At 41.7% G+C, this 4,479-nt stretch overlaps 1 long non-coding RNA gene across 1 annotated transcript in view; it reads right to left on the bottom strand.

The window, feature by feature from the left end:
* The window catches only part of LOC133643306 (uncharacterized), a 15,413-nt gene extending 11,375 nt beyond the window's left edge, over positions 1–4,038 (bottom strand). Inside the window, exon 1 of the long non-coding RNA XR_009824665.1 lies at positions 3,972–4,038. This is a non-coding gene — a long non-coding RNA (uncharacterized LOC133643306). The remainder of the gene's footprint in view (positions 1–3,971) is intronic.
* Between the last annotated feature and the right edge of the window lie 441 nt (positions 4,039–4,479).

The raw sequence follows: 4,479 nt of genomic DNA, 5'->3' as shown, positions 1-4,479 counted from the left end.
TCCGACACCTTTACCCAGAGGTGGGACCAAGTCATTGCTTTGCAAGTCACAAGTAAGTCTCAAGTCTTTGCCCTCAAGTCTCGAGTCAAGACAGGCAAGTCCCGAGTCAAGTCCAAAGTCAAGACTGGAAAGTCTCAAGTCAAGTCCCAAGTCCTGCATTTTGAATTTTGAGTCCTTTCAAGTCCTTTTAACCACAGACTAATATATTTACACAGATTGTGTATGTTTTTAAAACGCTGTATTTATTTATTAAAACAAGTGCATTTGAAATTGCAGGAAAAAAATTGTGCTGACATTTCACTTCATAATAGCACTATTATCCAGTCATTTTAAACATTTAACTCATTCCTTTACAGAATAAACACATTTGAAAAAACAAGTGCAATTGTACTTATTTACACAAAAGTGTTAACATTGTATTTCCATGGCATATTGCATTGTAACTAGTTCCACAGCAGTTTCTATCCTGTTCTTACCTTATCTCATTGATCTCATCTCATACTGTATGTGTGTTGATGTGTGCGTACATATGAAAAACATAACAAAAACATGAACAAAACAATGAACAGAGTTGTACTTTTTAGATGTCAGGGCCCTATGCAATATGTACACATATTCTTAATATAGTATACATTTTAACTGACCTTTATTTGACTATGTTCGTCTTTTTGTAGGTGGCTAAAATATGCGGTGCTGCTGATCGCGTCTAACGTTACGTTACTGTGTGTGATACATTGACTAACGTAACGTTATGTGTAGGTACCTCATGCAGCCCTGCTTAAAAAAAATCACTTGACAAAAAGTATGAATAAGGTAGCGAACTGCAGTGGACGCAACATATTGCCGTGTTTGCAATGACGTTATAACCATAGACATCTTATAAGTAGATGCAGCATTGGCTGCTGTGACACGAGCAATTTGGCCGCCATCTTGAAGTGGTGATGAGGAGCCGGCGAGCAGCCTAAACTGACAGTTGACAGGTAGAAAACAAAGATGGTGTTCAGCGTTTTCCTGCTCAAATGAGCGGACTGTTGAAAATAGGAATCGGGGGATTACTTTTCACAAGTAAGATTTAACATTAATGTACTATTGGTTGTATTTTATGAAAATAATATTACCACAGAGTTGAGAAGGAGCAAAGATCTTTAATATTTGTATGTGAAAATCACAAAGAAATCTTCTGGGGGAGGATGTCGCCCCTACAGGGGTTTGGTTTACAAACTTTCAGCCCCACCTAAAACAAACTTCACCAGCCGCCACTGATTATGATGCATTCTCATTTTAGGCAAAATATAAGACAATACTTTCTTAACAGTATAATTGTAACCAGGAATAAGTCTTCAAGTAACAATATTCAAATACTAACATTGTTGGGTAAGACATAATTTGGTTTTATTCTGAATCCAGTGAAACAGATTGGTGGTTTTAGCTGATATAAAGACTTCCAGGTGTTTATATATGTTTATGTTGAAGTATTTGGCAGACGCTTTTATCCAAAGCGACATACATAAAAAATACATATAAAACAATCACTGTAAACATGATCATTTAAAGGAAGAATGTAATACAAAATATCAATACAAAGTGTCAAGACAGAATAAACTCTCTGCTGCTGCAGCAACAGAGATACAGTCTATAAGATATATAGATATCTAATGTATTCATACATTGTTTATGTAGGATATACGCATGTATATATAACCTAATCATATTGTTTCTTCAATTTAAAAATAGCTGACTGTTTTTTTCCCCCTTCTCTGGGATTATATTCCCAGTTTTGATCTCGGACGTCTGGTCACTTATAGCGTATAAGAATATTATATTACTGTTAAGCAAACTATGAATAATAAAACACGCCAAAATATGTGTCCGTTATCATAGCTACACATAACAAGAAAGCGCGTGAAAATGAGTGGTATTCAGTGAGGTAAAATGAATTAAATGCGCTGACAGTTCATTGCTCCTGCCAAATGAATTGCACTAGTGGAGCGGATCACCACTCCAAGATGGCGGCCACGCGTCTCGTCTGCGCCTGTAGGCAGTAGCGCGCGATGCTGCGTCTACTTATAAGATGTCTGGTTATAATGTTAGCAGTGAGTTTACAGCCTCACTGATTTAACTACACAGCAAATAAAAGTCACGTTACTTAGCCAATAAACATTATCTTACATTCAAAACTTACCCTTCTTTGTACATCTTCAAATGTCGAACGAAGTTGGAAGTTGTTACGTCTCCGTCTATAATATTCGAACTGCATGATTTGCATACGGCAATTCGTTTTTTGTTGACCAAGTCGTAGTTTTAATACCCGAACGAAATTAACTTTGGCATAATTGTTTCTCACTGCCGCATTGTTTGACAATTCTTCTTCATTGGTTGTCCTGCAATTTGATTGGATGAGAGCTGTGGGATGAAAACAGCGTAGATCTAATTTGATTGGCTGTTGTACTGAGAGCACACCAGCTGACAGGAACAACACGCTGATAGACACAGACGAAGAAAATGAAAAATACGGAGCGGCGCGCTCCCAAATAACTTTTTAATCTTTGGGTTTTGGGGAAAGTAGCAAGTCATGTCAAGTCAAAAGGCTCAAGTCCAAGTGAAGTCACAAGTCATTGATGTTAAAGTCTAAGTCGAGTTGCAAGTCCATCCATCCATCCATTTTCTACCGCTTATTCCCTTTGGGGTCGCGGGGGGGCGCTGGAGCCTATCTCAGCTACAATCGGGCGGAAGGCGGGGACACCCTGGACAAGTCGCCACCTCATCGCAGGGCTAACACAGATAGACAGACAACATTCACACTCACACACTAGGGCCAATTTAGTGTTGCCAATCAACCTATCATCAGGTGCATGTCTTTGGAGGTGGGAGGAAGCCGGAGTACCCGGAGGGAACCCACGCAGTCACGGGGAGAACATGCAAACTCCACACAGAAAGATCCCGAGGCCGGGATTGAACTCACGACTACTCAGGACCTTCGTATTGTGAGGCAGATGCACTAGCCCCTCTGCCACCGTGCTGCCCGAGTTGCAAGTCTCTTTACATTTTGTCAAGTCGAGTCCAAAGTCATCAAATTCATGACTCGAGTCCAAGTCATGTGACTGGAGTCCACACCTCTGCCTTTACCAATATCACTCACATTTACACATCAAACTTTGTGAAAGAAACACAACTAAATACAAAAATCAGGCTTTGCTGCACGTCTTAAAACGCAGTCTGGAGCTCTGCTAACTTTATTCATCAACCAGACATTACCAATCAGCATTAGTAAGACCAACAATTAATCAGCATTAGTAAGACCAACAATTAATGAACATTAGTAAGACCAACAATTAATGAACATTAGCAAGACCAACATTTAATGAGCATTAGTAAGACCAACAATTAATGAACATTAGCAAGACCAACAATTAATGACTATTAGCAAGACCAACAATTAATGAACATTAGCAAGACCAACAATTAATGAACACTAGCAAGACCAACAATTAATGAACATTAGTAAGACCAACAATTAATGAACATTAGTAAGACCAACAACAAGAACATTCCGGACTGGCGGATCAAAACAAAGGCTTAAAAATGGCCGCCCAATGACTGGGTCGGCCCAACTGTTTAGCTTTGACACTAATTGGTTTAGCACCACTTGGCGAGCTGCGTTGGAAAGTGGGCGTGGCCAACCAGTAATGGCCATCTAGAAAAGAGCAACACCCAAAGTGAGCTAAGGTGGTGTTTGAAAAAGACATGCGTACACACAAATACCATGATTGTTAGGTAGACCACATACCTGTCAGGGGTCCAAGCCTCTGGAGTCCTGCAGTCATGGAGTGGCATCGTGGACCAATAAGGAGACGGGTTAGTAGTAGGTAGACCACATACCTGTCAGGGGTCCAAGCCTCTGGAGTCCTGCCATCATGGAGTGGCATTGTGGACCAATAAGGAGACGGGTTAGTAGTAGGTAGACCACATACCTGTCACGGGTCCAGGCCTCTGGAGTCCTGCCATCATGGAGTGGCATTGTGGACCAATAAGGAGACGGGTTAGTAGTAGGTAGACCCCATACCTGTCACAGGTACAAGCCTCTGGAGTCCTGCCATCATGGAGTGGCATTGTGGACCAATAAGGAGACGGGTTAGTAGTAGGTAGACCACATACCTGTCACAGGTACAGCCCTCTGGAGTCCTGCCATCATGGAGTGGCATTGTGGACCAATAAGGAGACGGGTTAGTAGTAGGTAGACCCCATACCTGTCACAGGTACAGGCCTCTGGAGTCCTGCCCTCATGGAGTGGCATTGTGGACCAATAAGGAGACGGGTTAGTAGTAGGTAGACCACATACCTGTCACGGGTCCAGGCCTCTGGAGTCCTGCCATCATGGAGTGGCATTGTGGACCAATAAGGAGACGGGTTAGTAGTAGGTAGACCCCATACCTGTCACAGGTACAGGCCTCTGGAGTCCTGCCATCATGGAGTGGCATT

Source organism: Entelurus aequoreus, linkage group LG26, assembly GCF_033978785.1.
Source record: "Entelurus aequoreus isolate RoL-2023_Sb linkage group LG26, RoL_Eaeq_v1.1, whole genome shotgun sequence".
Taxonomy (NCBI): Eukaryota; Metazoa; Chordata; class Actinopteri; order Syngnathiformes; family Syngnathidae; genus Entelurus; species Entelurus aequoreus.
The sequence above is the reverse complement of the archived record's forward strand: the minus strand, read 5'-3'. Positions and strand labels throughout refer to the sequence as shown.